Below are 13,815 nucleotides of genomic sequence, written 5' to 3' on the forward strand. Positions count from 1 at the left end.
TTTGTGCATCTGCTTTCCTTGATATAAGCTTTTCACATTCCCATATGTCCAACCAACACATCACAGAACAGGGCGTTCCAGTTTAGGAACAATCAGACTTGAATGCTCTTGGTGCAATTTTTCTGCCAACTGCATTGTGCTGGAAAGGAATATCTGGGAGATGTAAATAAGTTTAAAAGCTAGGACAGAAGGAGGGGAAGTTGTGAACAGTGAAGCACCCGCTAGCAGCCAGACACTCCTTATTGCTGACCTTTTCTGCAGGGAGCCCAGGTTACACTATTGAGTACTCAGCACTCAATTTTAATACCAAATATCTGAATGACAAATACAGCAGAAGTTTCAGAAGGGTTTGGTTGTCCATACTGACAGAGAAAGTTGTCATTACTACTTATCCTAGACAGATTGAAGCTATGAGAATGAGAAACTCAATTATTTCCCAGCAGTAAAGCAAATTTCCAGTGCTAGGTGCTACCTGGTCAATCTGGAGATACAGATGAAAAATCTGCTCTGTATTGCAAAGTATGACACCTTCTTCCACTGCTGTTACTGCAACAGAGCACAGGCACAAAGATGCTTCAAGCACTTGGGTCGTACAGAACTGCTTTGTAAAGCATTCTGCTGCCCAATGCAGGCTGAACAAGGCTGCTACAGAGATTTATTCTTTTTTAAATTATCAAGTCAATTGATACAGATGGAGAAAAGACGAGCCTCTGGGCAAACAAGCCTTCCTAGAGATGAAAGAGCCTACGATCACTGCCTGACTAGGTTAGCGTCATTGCCACCCACATATTTTGGACAAGTGAGACTTTGTCTCCTCTGGAAGGACAGCTTGCCCTTGCACATTGAAATGAACTGTTTGATACTCAAGTCGATCAGCTGAGTTTGATTGGTTTGTTATTTCAACTGCTTATAAGCATAATCTTCGAGAACCACTTAGGCTGAAGAAGTGCAAATATTTGTTCAGAAGTTCATTTTCCATATATAGAAACAGCTGATCTACAGCACGCATTACTAATAGCTGTTCAGAGCTGTACTCTAATGCATCATGAAGCGAGACCTTCCAGAGAAGCTCAACAAAAGTGGATGACTCCCACATTGCAGCAGAGCTTTAAGGATTTCAGCTTTTGCTGGGAAGTCCACAAAAGCAGTTGCAGAGCAACGGGAGCCACCAGCCATTTCCAACACCACCGAGAAAAGCTCGTTTGCCTTTCCCATGGTATTAGGCTACAAAGCACCTGGCCATTTCTAACATTCTAATGACAGCATCAGCCTAGATTTGTTGAAACAAGTGCATCAAGAAGGTGAAGCGTATCATTATATGCTAGACTTCTAACTTACGACACAATCATAAGAAGGCAGACATAGTCTGAACTTCCAATAATGCCAGCTAAGCTATGAGTCTGTTTTGTACCTGCTAATTTTATCAAGCTTTCGTGCAGCTCTCCTGCACACTCAGCTAACATACAGCACACGACAGCGCTTCTCTGATGTTTGATGTGCTTGCCAAAGCCTGAACAAATACAACCTGCAGGCCCCACATAGCATCAGCTGGGGCTGATGTCCTCACCATTCAATTGGAACTGCAAGCACTAAAGACCCCAGTCTGCATACCCTTACTACAACCTTCACTAAATCCTGTTGTTTGTTAACTAAACCCATGTTCTGGCACTGCCAGAGCTGGAAGCATGAAGGATGAAGAGACAGGAGGAGGAGAGCAAGAAAGATGAGTAACAGCACAACAGCAGCACCCAGAATATGTTCATTATCCAGGGAGGTTTACCTACAGAGGGGTAGAATGAGTGCTGTAAAGCCACCATTTTCTGCAGAACATAGAATCCTATCTGTAAGCAGAGACATAACTTGGAAGATTTGGATAAACCCTCCACTTGCCTGTTATGGACAAATGATGTCATTTTGTCACCTTTCCTTGTCTACACCACAGAACAGCACCCATTTCAGTGCGTTTCCACATGATATTTAATACTGCAGCTTCATGAAACACTAAAAACTTAACCTGCTGTCAAGTAGAAATACAGCTTTTGTAAGACAAGTAGAACAAATCCATTTTAGCTTAACTTCAATGAGAGTTCTGCAAGATGGAAAGCGTTCCACTCAACCTCTGTGGCGCTCTGGAGGTCAGGAAGGGAAGAGATTTCACCCCTAAACAAGGCAGAACGTGGCACAATCCTCCATCAGCCTCATCCCCATGGAGGTAATTCCCTGTGGACCTGCCAGAGCAAAAGCTGAAAAACAACTGCTCTTAAGAATGGGACAGGAGAACAGAAGGACCCAAAGGTTACCTTGTAGTTCTTAATAGCCTTCCTGTTCTTGCTGCTGATTTTGGGGCTAAAATAAACGATGGATGGATGAGGGAAGGCTGCGTTCGCTGCTCCGAGAAGAGCGCCGATCTTATTCGGGCCGTTCTCAGAACTGAACACGCACCTAAGAAAGAGGCTGAAGGAGGCGAGCCCAGAAGAGAGACCAACAACCAACCGACGGCACGATGTCAGGCACACCGCTGCCTACCTGGGCACAGGAAACAAACACTGCAGGAGGAAATGGTACCTCCGAAAGTCAGACGTGAAGAACGCAGATGGCCCAGGGCTGCGTGCGATGGACACCACATCAGCAATGATTACCACACGCCAACGCGAGCAGTATTACGAGCGTGATAGCCGCTGATAAACAGGGCACCGCAGCGGTTAGCTGCTTAATGAGGCACACGTGCTCGTTACTGCAGGAGGCACTGATGATGTGGGAGCACGACAGCAGTCTGTAAGAGGCAGACAGGAATCTCTGGAACTCACCACCTGAGAGGCGACCGCGCACCAACAATAAGAGGAAGCCGCCCGACGTCCCCCGAGGAGGGGAACTCAACTACAGAATGAAACCCATCCCCCCACAGCCTCTCCGAACGCGAAGCGCAGGGCGAATAAAGCACCGTCCCTCTAAGAGCGCCGCGGGGAGCCGAGCCGGCCCGGCCGCCTTCGCGCGAGGATGGAACTCCGCCACCGCCTCCTCTCACCTGCAGGCCCGACCGCCACCGCCGCTCCTGCCCGTCTGCAGCAGCCCGCTACCCGCGGCCCCTTAGCAACCTCCCTCGCCCTCCGATTGGCGCCACCGCCACGCCGCTCGCGCTCCACCCCGCGCGGCGATTGGCTTGTAGGAAGGGCTGAGGGCAGCGCCGCTCCCGTGCCACTGGGTGGTGGCGGCGCGGCGGGGTGGGGGCGTGCGCTTTCATTGGCTGGACAGCCCGTCAGTCGGGCGGCGGGCGGTGATTGGCGTGTGCGGAGCGGCGGGACGGGGTTGTCGGTGGCTGTGGGGAGCCGGGGGTGCGGGCGCCATTACGGAGCGGGGCGGGGTTGAGGCAGGGTGGGATAGGGCGGTGCGGATGAGGTGCGGATCTCGCAGCCGCTTCCTGCTATTGAGGCTACACCCCTGTCGCAGAGAGGGCGGCCTTAGGAACCGCCCTGGCTGAGGTGGACGGCCGGCTGTCAGTATCACAAGGCTGGGCTCTCTTGAGGGGGCAAAACGGGGTGCCGGCCGTTGGCATCGCATCAAAACGTGTTCGGGTGCGACACAGTGGTGGTAGAGGGCTACAGTGTGACCTACCAAAAGTGATCGTTTGGTAACGACGTGGCCCATTTCGGACTTCCAAAATGGTTACCAAGCCGTGGTCGCACCTCAGGACGCAGAGCTGGCTCTGGTCTGAGCAGAGCCCCGGGCACGGAGGGGAAGCAGTAATAACGATAGAAATGCCTGCAATGCGGTGGTGTCCCAGAAGAGCCGTGTTTTCAGTCGCTTTATATAACCGGATGGAAAAATCCTTTCCCTGATCTCAGCCATTTCATTACCTCTGTTTACCCGGAATCGGAGCTCCCTGCATCGAGAAAGCTCTCAGTCACATTTTCCAGAGTTGTGTATCTGGAGGGATGAGTAACTGCTGCACACTGAGTCACGGCGAGGGAGGGAGCGGTGGGAAAGGCAGCCAGGGCACTGCTGAGTGACTGCCGTGCTGCCGTGCTCATCCCCCGGCTCCTGATGCGATCTGCACCTCGCCGTTCAGCTCAGTTCCTCACTGACAGCTTTTAATTAAGCTTACGGCAATGTCTGGGGCGTACGGTGGCTGTAAAACCTGATGGTGACCCAGCTGGGCTGAAGTCTGCTGTGACTGAATGCAGCTGAGTTATGCTTATGATTAAGCTGCAAGATAGGCTTATTAGATAAACTTCCGGTATCAGCCTGTTACCCAAGTATGTGAGGCATGTTTGAGTTTAATTACATGCGATTGCAGTCCAGCTGATTCCAGTTGTGCCTTTCTGCTCACTGTAGGACTGCAGGAAAACACAGGGTGAAGCAGTGCTGAGCCTCCAGGCAGGGCTTTTACTTTGAACCCCTGAGGCTGTTGGGCATTTCTCAGACCTGAGAAAAGCTTGGCTATTAGGAGAGAGCGTTCAGCACGCTGCTGCAAAGCAAAGCAAAACCAACTCTTGTCTGCCCACTTCATGCTGAGGAAGAGAAGTAAAGCATAAGGCAGCCTTTTATATCAGAAGTGCTCAGGCCCGGTGAGGAATGAGAGCTGAGAACCAGGGGGGAAAAACACTGAATAGGTGGCAGCAGAAATTCACGCACGGATGTGACGGTGGGCCCAGCTGCTGAGAAGAAGGGATGCGGTGAAAAGCCGCTGAATCTCTATATGGGGAAGGAGGAACCCAGGAGAAAATCAGGCTATTTCAGCTGCACTTTCTAGTGTGGGAGCTGAGATAGATGGGAGGAAGCAAGCATGATAGTGAATGCAAACCCTGCTGCGGGCTGTTAAAACAGTCTCTGAGTCGTGTCTTGAAGAGGAAGCTGCCCTCCCTCTGAGTACGTGGGGAACTGATGTTGCTGTGGCCAAACCCATGTGATGATTAGCATGGCATGGCCCAGCTTGCTGGTGTGGGAGCAGTCGTGTGTGCAGGAGGTGGCTCGCAGCCAGGAAGGAGTTGTGCCACTCACAGCACACAGCTCATGCTTTGGAAAAGCCATCCAAACAGTTGCTTAAACCGTCCTGGAAATATGGGGTTCTGGGAAGAGCCAGCTCCATTTCCGGCCTGCCTGCCTCATAGGAGGTGATTTGGCAGGTCTAGGCCAGCAAGTCCTTGTCTGATGTTCCTGCACCGAAGTGGGGTGGGGATGTCCAGCAGCACTGTGATGCTTAAGGTACAGGAGAATATCCCTCTCTGATTAGCCTGGGTACTGCAAAGAAGACCCAGTGTATTGCTTTGCCAAGCAACGTTGTGCACTTACCCTCTATACATTGAGGCCAAGAAAAGGTTGACTGTAATTTTGCCTTTAAAAACCCTGCACCTGGGGAAGTACCAGGCAGAGAGAACTTGGTGCAGTGCTGGGCCAGGCTGATGCTCACCTGTGCAGTGACCTTTTATTCTTCACATCCCTCTCTTGACTGCTGCTGCCACAAGGATTTCAGACCTTTCTACTTCATTTCACTGGCCCAGCTTTTCTCCTGCTCAGCAAACTCACGATGCACTGATGAACTTAAGGACGCCCAGAGAGCTTGAACCTCTCAGGAAACCTTTTTGCTGGAGTAAACTTTGGGGTGTTGATCTCTGCCAACGCAGCAGCAGCAAAGAGAGAATACATCTCTTATGACAGGGTTTGATTGCCAGCTGAAAGGAAGTGAAGTGCCTGTCAGGCCCATGTGAGCAGAGAAAAGCTTTGTAGATGGAAACAAAGGCAATGATTTTTCCTCTCTGCCTTCCCTGCCATGCCTATGAGATGCTGACTTGCCGGCTGCAGCACTCTGCTGTTTGAGAGCCTGTTGGATCTGGATGCACAGTGCTCTTTGGACTCTTACGTGTTTTCTGAAAATGGTGTCTAAAAGCATAATGAGCACTTTGCAGATCTCTAAATAGACCAGCCTTCTGTCCTGGGGAGCTGACAACGTAAAGAGTCAAATGCCAGGGATGGGGGAATGGCTGCATCATACAAACCATCCGTGGAGGTGGCACGTGGCCCACCTGCTCAGTATTTTTCCATCACATTCTCATTCAGTCGCTCATTGCCAACTTCCAGCTCTGTCGCTCTCTTCAGAACTTTCTGCTCTGGGTTTATTTAGCATGCTATTTATTTCCTAATTATAGAACTGACTGGCTTCAGCCTCACCGGGTTACTGCTGTGCACCCCTCTGTCCCCTTATAGACCAGAGCTTCCTGATCTCTTCTTGAACGTCTTCTACCCTATTGCTAGAGACATTGACTTCTTTTTTTTCCTGTTTTTTTTTTTCCTGCCAAACCAAGAGGGCTCTGCTTGCTGGCACAGGGACCTTCACTAATCATTTCAGAACAGATTGGCTGTTGCATTCCCAAATTCTTTAGGCTGAAGGAGAAATACCACCCAGCTGAGCATTTTAACAGCCTGCACTCAGCTGGTTATGTCCACAGATTCCTGACTACCAGCTCACTCCTCTTACCCCATGTCCAGCCACAGCTGCAAAGGGAGGGGCTTTGGAAACCATTCTCCTTCACCAGCGGTGCCCCAGGTTCCCGCTGCTGGGTGCCTCGTGGCACTCGGACACTGCTTCCTCCCCAGGCAGTCCCAGCCTTGTAGAGGAGGGGTCCCTCTCTGTTTTGCTGAGATGAATCCATGCCAAAATACTCTATGAGTCTGGGGAGGTGAGATCCCCGTTCTCTGCACCAAAAGCTGCCGGGCTGAGCAGACCTGTTCCCAACAGGAGCCACCTATGATACCACCTCTTGTTCACTCAGAGCCATTCCTCCCTCTTTGTCCCCGATTTTGGTAAATTAAGACACAGCTGCAGGTGCCGAGAGGTGTTTTGGTGTTCTGGGGAGGTGGAGGGTGAGCAGCAGGTATCTGGCAGGCAGTGAACAGGGAGGGGAGCTGTCGGTAGAAAGCAAGATGGAACAAATGAATGTAGAAAAGCCAGAGAGATGTATGAGCTTCTACTGGAGTACTTCCAGGATGTAATACTGAATAAAGGAAACTGTCTTCCATTTAATTCCAAGTGGTCTGTCTGACATTTGCCGTTATACTATGTTCTTGAGGTTGGAGTTTGGAAAGGCTATGATTATCCGGCCTCAGAAAGACAGCAAGGGAGGCTGCTAAAGCCACACTTTTTCAGAGACTGCTTGTGAAATACTGTGGACAAGTTGCCATAGAAGTGGTGGTGAATGAGAAGAATAAGCTGGGGACTGCAGTGTTGCAATCAGAAAAGCCCAGTGAAGTGAATAGTAGGATTATTGGTCCTCTGATTTGTTCCTGCTTTGGGAAAGGGAAAGAGCCACTTCCTAGTGTTTATGGAAATAGAGTGAGCAGAGGTGGAACCACTGCCTCCTGCCAAGATAGTGGGAACTGGGATAGGCTGGGAGGTGGGGAGCACAAACTGGGTTTGGATGAGGGTGGGAACAAAAAATGAGGGCATGGTTTGGGGGTCGGGGTGATGGTGATGGGGAGCAAAGAGCCAGGGCTTTGTTTCATGGAGGTGTAGGAAGAAAGCTGGGAGGGATGTTGGGGCAGGGGTGGGATGGGATGGGGTGTCGGGGGAAGGAAATTGGATTGTTGCTGGGCTGAGGAGGTGAATGTTGTGTGAGGGGGTGGGAAGATGGAGGGAATGCCTTGGGGGGGTTAGGAGGCAGGGGGGAGCTGAGGGTTGGGGGCATGAAGGAATCCCCATGTGCCAGTCCCAGCCAAGTGGGGAACTTCTGCTGTTACATCCAGAGCTGGGATGACCACCCTGGTCCTGGTCCACGAATTTTCCTTGGGATCCACCCTTTGCATAACTTTCGAGCTGCACGGTAATCACACCATGGTGGCACTGCACAGGGCTGGGAGTGCACGGACAGGAATGAACCGTGGTTGGAATGGTTGTGATGGTGGTGGAGGTCCTCCTTCCAAACCAGCACAGAGCTGTGGCCCTAGCGGAGGCTAGAGGGTGCTGTGCTGCAGGGAATGGGCGTCCTCCTCCCTCCCAACCAGCAACCCTTCAAAGGCAGGTAAAAGGGTGCAGAAAATACTGTCTTTGAGGTGAGATGAACAACAAGGTGCTGGCTATGATTACTAACACCCCTAAGGCTCTTTCACACTAAAATATCACAGAATCACAGAATGGCCTGGGCTGGAAGGGACCTCAAGGATCATGAATCTCCAACCCCCCTGCCGGGCAGGGCCACCAACCTCCCCATTTACTCGACCAGGTTGCCCAGGGCCCCATCCAACCTGGCCTTGAACACCTCCAGGGACGGGGCATCCACAAGCTCTCTGGGCAGCCCGTTCCAGCACCTCACCACTCTCCCGGTAAAGAACTTCTCTCTAACATCCAACCTAAATCTTCCCTCTTTCAACTTAAAACCGTTCCCCCTTGTCCTGCTGTTATCTACCCTTTCAAAGAGTTTACTCCCTTCCTGTTTATAGGCTCCATTCAGGTGCTGAAAGGCTGCAATGAGGTCACCCCGCAGCCTTCTCTTCTCCAGGCTGAATAAGCCCAGCTCCTTCAGCCTGTCCTCGTAGGGGAGGTGCTGCAGCCCCCTGATCATCTTTGTGGCCCTCCTCTGGACCTTCTCCAACAGCTCTCTGTCTTTCTTGTACTGGGGGCTCCATACCTGGACACAGTACTCCAGATGGGGCCTCACAAGAGCAGAGTAGAGAGGGACAATCACCTCCCTGTCCCTGCTGGCCACCCTTCTCGTGATGGAGCCCAGGATACCATTTGCTTTCCGAGCTGCAAGAGCACACTGCTGGCTCATGTTAAGTTTGTCATCCAAATATCAGCCTTGTCTAGCTCATTTTAACCCCCAGAAAATGACGTGCAGAAAGGCTGGCTTCCCTCTGGACAGGGCTTTGTGGTTTCAGGGCTATGGGATACAGCATGGGGAAGGATGTGGCCTGCAGACAGCTGCTGTTTGCATTTCAGGGTCTGATGAATGCTGGTCTCATTCGTGCATTGCACAGATGGAGCAGAGCAAGAGGTGTCCCAGGGTTAGGCTGGGACATGGGAAGAAAAGAGGAAGAATGTGGGAGACCTGAAATAAGTAGTTAGAACGACACATGAAAAAGCGACAGGGAGGGGACAGAGATAGTGGTGGGGGAGAGGAGTGAGACAATGGGGGACAAATCAGAAGATGAAGCTGAGAGTAGGGAGGGAAAAACATAACATAGATGCACACCAGTGTCAGGCTGATCCCGGAGCCCTGCAAGGAGCAGAGTGGGTGGGATGCAGGGGGGGCATGGCAGACAGGGCTGTGTTTGTGCAGCAGCTGGCAGGCAGCTGCAAGACTAGGCAAAGCCACGGCATGCTCCCAAACACGCTGCTCTCCGCGTCGCTGGCTGCTCCTGCAAAGCATGCCAGCTAACCACAGGCAGCCCCAGTGAACGTGACTCCTGCGTGGGGCTGCACGTGCTGTGCAAAACGCAGCCCTGCCACCTCCCTGCTGCGGCTGTGAGGCCTCCATCCTTCCTCGTGGCTGGCAGACCTATCTGTCTGTCTGTCTGTCTGTCTGCCTGCAGCATGCGAGGCAATGTATAGATGTGGCTGGAAGAGGAGGAAGAGATTTCCTTACATTTCTGGGTCTTGCAGATGATAACTTCCCAAAAAGCAGAGGACACATATGACAAATGAAGAGTGCAAAGGAACACAATTTCACAGCAGCCCTGAAGGGATTGCACCTACCTCAGGGTCACGGTTTACCTGCTGGGGCTGCCAGGGCAGCAGCCCATTGCCAGCTGGGGACTCAGCCCATGTAAGTCCTCTAGCAGCCCCTGGGATGCATGGGGTTTGCAGACAGGAATTTGTGTTGTGGGGCAGAGTGGCAAAGCAGCGGAAGGGAACTGTAAAATGGATATGCCAAGAGGGGATTTGTTGGCAGGACGCAAACTGATTCTCTCCTTGGGCAGAAAATTGCTGAAATGTTTCTCTCTGGATATTTTAACAACCCTTGTCACTGTGATGCAGAAAGTGAGAGAGCTGTTTCAGTGGGAGCAGGCTTCCTGTTCTCATGGTTTCTTTTTCCACTTGTTTCCCACCTCCTCCGTCCTTCCAGTTCAGCCAAGGGCTGGGCAGCTCTGATGCCTGCAGAGGTGGTGGCGTAGGCACAGCTGCAGCAGATGTGCAGGTGTTGGAGCGTTGCTGCTGTGACAGCTGCTGCCATGGGTGACACTGCTCCCAGAGCCCTGGGCAAGGTCACCAGGACAGTGGAAGTTCCCATGGAGGGGGAGGACTGGGTTGTGACTATCAGAGTGGATGGCTTAAACATGTGTTAGTGTAAAGCTCTGGGTGGGGAGACAGAAACGCCTTCCTGCTTGGGAGGCTTTATGAGGGTCTGGTGCAAAACAGGGCACTAAGAAGTGTTCTGCCATGTGTTTGCTGCTAAAAACCATTTGGAGGTGCCCCAGGTGTGCTGTGCTTTGGGTGTGTGCATCCTCCCTGTTGGGTCTGGGCACCTGGAGCAAGCAGCAGCCCTGCCTGGTGCTGACACGTGGGTTCCACTGGGGACACATGTCTGGCCCAGAGTTTGTTTTCATTTCCTTATGAGGAGAGGAGGAGCCATGCCAGAGGAGGAGCAGGCAGCAGAGCCGGCTCTCCTGGGCGTGGAGCTTGGTGCCAAGCATGCTCCTGCTGTGGTTTCCGCTGTGGCTCTACAGGATGCAGCCCACGGGGCTGGAGGCACCTGGAGGGAAGGAGCTTCAACCCTACCAGGGTTGGGAGAGCAGCTCCTACTGCATGGGGGTCTCTTGGGACTATGGGGAGACCCTATGGCTCTTGGTGGCCTCCACGAGCTGCTGTGGGCTGCAGGGCCTGTGTTGGAGGTATGACCACAAAGAAATAGAGACAGGGCTCTGTGTTCTGCCGCCACAGCCATAGATGTGGCTGCTGGAATGCACCTCAAAAGGCACCAAACGTGCCTCTCTTCAGGATGAAACACATCCCGGAGCTGTGGCAAGTCACCTCACCTGGTGATCCCCCCCACCTCTGGGGGGATCAGAGCGAGGGGGAGGCATGGGTAGGGGGCAAGGCAGGACTCAGCCTTCTAATTACCCTCTGAGATACAGAGATCAAAGACAGTTTGGCAAATGAAGGAGGCCCAGGGCTGGGCAGAGCCTCTCCTGCACGGATGGGTGGGTGGGACGGAGGAGGGAGCGTGCCCTAATGAGCAAACCACCCTCAACCAGCCGGTAGGACAGGTTCTGGGCTCCCTGCAGCTCTTGGCCCGGCACCCAAAGTTCATTATTGTCGGTACATATTCATAAAGTATTAGCGCTGTGGGGCCCCAGGTGTCTGATCAGATCAGAAGCTCATTCTGGTCCTACAGTCCTGCAGGGGAAGCGTGTGCTGAGAACACGTGCACCACACGGATGGCTTGAGCAAGGAACTGTCCTGATAGCAGGAGAGCTGTCCCTTGCCATAAAACCTCAGTTATCAGAGGAACCTCGTTGATAAAGTTATCAAGTGTGCAATTTAGTGTTGGTTTTTTTCTGTCGAGGGGGGAGCTTGCCAAGAGCTTCTTGAAAATGGAACAAAAGAGACATGGCTTATCTGCCCGTGGCATCTGCTCACAGTGGGGCATGCCACGGTCACTTAGGCTGATCGATGAGCAGTTTCGGTCATGCACTGTGACACAGTGCCAGTTCTTGCTGTGGGATGGGGGCTGAAAGTGGGGTCTGCACTGTCCTTCTCATCCTGGGAGGCACTATGGTGCATTGCCACCACCAGCAGCCGGGCTGACCCAGGGAGTTCCTGCCAGTGCAGGTAGGGATGAGCTTTGAGGGTACATCTCTAAGAGGCCAAGCCCACATCCCTGCCTATCAGATAGACCAAAAGAAGAGAGTCCTGTTCTCTCCTCAAGCCCCTCCAGCCCTTGGTTTCCCATCTGTAGCACAAAGACAAAGCAACACCTTTCCTGTTAGAGAAACAGCGTGCATAAAACCTTCAAGACTGCACAGCACTTGAATTCAGAGAAGGGGTTACATAAAGGTGCTTACATTAAGCACCTTACACAGACACACCAGCTCTAATCTGGATCTAATCTTGTTTATCGAGGTTAGAGCAAAGGGCTTGAAGCTGAACTGGTGGGGATCTCATCTGAGCCCTGACACCATCAGCAGCCGGAGCTGAGCAAACTGGAGAAGCGTGCTGCCCTTTGCTGCCTTCCTTTTAATTCACACCCCGAAGGGAACTCATAAAGAGCTTTCCATGCCCTAAGGATATTCAGTGTCTGGGTTCCTTCAGTCAGCCCTGAATTTCCTGCTACCTAAGCATTAGCATCCCTACAAGTTTAATGTTTAAAGAAACCATTGCCCTTTTCACGGAAAGGGCAGAGGATTTGGAAAGCTTTTTTTTTTTTTTCCCTTCTAGAAAATAAACAGAAGGGCTGAGCCAGATGTGAGGATTGGCCTGGCCACAGATGTCTCCTGCAGCCATCGGAAACCATGAGCTGGCAGCGGTGACGTGGGGCAGAGTGGGCTGCGGGAGGCTCAGGATGCTGGCACTGAGCACGGGGTTATCCAGTTAGGGGGATTAGGGGCGGGCTGGGGCTTAAGCGTCTGAGATGGTGCTTTGAGTGGCTTCTCCCTCCTGCTCAGAGGAGCAGATGCGTGGCAGGACAGAGGCTGTGTTCCACGGGGCAGCAAACCTTCCCAGGACTTTGTATGGAGCTGCTGGAGGAACGGGATGGGTTCGGCACTGGGGTGGCTGCAGTGGGTCAGGAATCCTCCTGGGCGTAACGCTGCTCTGATTGCCGGATAAACCTGAGCCACTGAGCTTCTTTACAGAAGGACAGCTGAAATAAATAGCCAAAACTGCAGCAATAATCGCTGCAAACACATGGGCCGTGAGACAAAACCCATGGGCCTTTATGGCTGGCAGCTGCTGGCATGAATTTTACTCTTGAGCAACTGGAAGGCTGGGGGTTGTTCGCCTCGGTCAAGGGGAACATCTCTGGATGAGATTGGAAACAAAGAGGATTGTGCCTCAGAAACATGCAGCCCCATCACTATGTCCTTCCTTATCACCCCACCTCTGCGGCCCAGGATAGGGCTATCTGTGCGACTCACAAAGGGTTACAACACTGCTGGGCTTGGGAGATCTTCCCGAAGGAGAAACCAAACCCAGTAGTAAATCCTGCTATAACAAGGCCTAAATAGTCCCTGCAGAAGGGAGTGAAATTATGCCTGACCTTTGACCTGCCAAACTCTTTCAAGTAGAGCCATCCCTTGCGAAAACTTGGCTGCGAGAAGCCGGGTGTGGTGTGGGGCTGCCTTCATGCATCACCACTTCCCCGTGCTCCTCAGGTTACTGCTCTCCCTTCATGTGCTTCTTTCCTCTTCCAGCTGGGATCCCCCAGCACAGAGTCCTCCCAGCCCAGCACAGTCCTCCCAGCCCAGCACAGAGTCCTCCCAGCCCAGCACAGTCCTCCCAGCCCAGCACAGGGTCCTCCCAGCCCTGCAGCTCAGGGTTCACCATTCCTCTGCAGGTCCCCATGTGTGGAGCCCCGTGCAGCCAGGACAGGGATCCTACAGGGATCAGGGCTCCGCCAGCCCTCCCCATCTCTGTTTTTAATATCCTTTCCCATGCACGTTAGTTGGGACATCAGCATTCATGCCCCAGGGGACAGAAGGAAAACATTCTGCTCGCTGTTTTTAGAGAGGCTGCTGATTTCTTTGTAGCTCCCTCCGGGTCCCACATCCTCTCTTAGACACGTCCAGGCAGTTGCCCCTTGAACAACAAAACAAACACCCTTGTCCTAGTTGCTTGTGTACAGCCCTGGGAATCTTGCCCTGAGCTCTCCTCCTCCTGACCTTGTT

At 52.3% G+C, this 13,815-nt stretch overlaps 1 protein-coding gene across 3 annotated transcripts in view; it reads right to left on the reverse strand.

Annotated features, from left to right (window-relative positions):
• ABHD2 (abhydrolase domain containing 2) overlaps window positions 1-3,087 on the reverse strand; it is a 39,753-nt gene extending 36,666 nt beyond the window's left edge. Inside the window, exon 1 of one of the 3 annotated variants that reach the window (XM_004943845.5) lies at window positions 3,026-3,087. The gene's annotated coding sequence lies outside the window, so the exon portion shown is untranslated. Of the gene's footprint in view, window positions 1-2,300 lie in introns of all 3 variants that reach the window. The other 2 variants (XM_004943846.5, XM_040706968.2) reach the window with 2 other exon arrangements.
• Window positions 3,088-13,815: the final 10,728 nt, after the last annotated feature.

Source organism: Gallus gallus, chromosome 10 (assembly GCF_016699485.2).
Source record: "Gallus gallus isolate bGalGal1 chromosome 10, bGalGal1.mat.broiler.GRCg7b, whole genome shotgun sequence".
Taxonomy (NCBI): domain Eukaryota; kingdom Metazoa; phylum Chordata; class Aves; order Galliformes; family Phasianidae; genus Gallus; species Gallus gallus.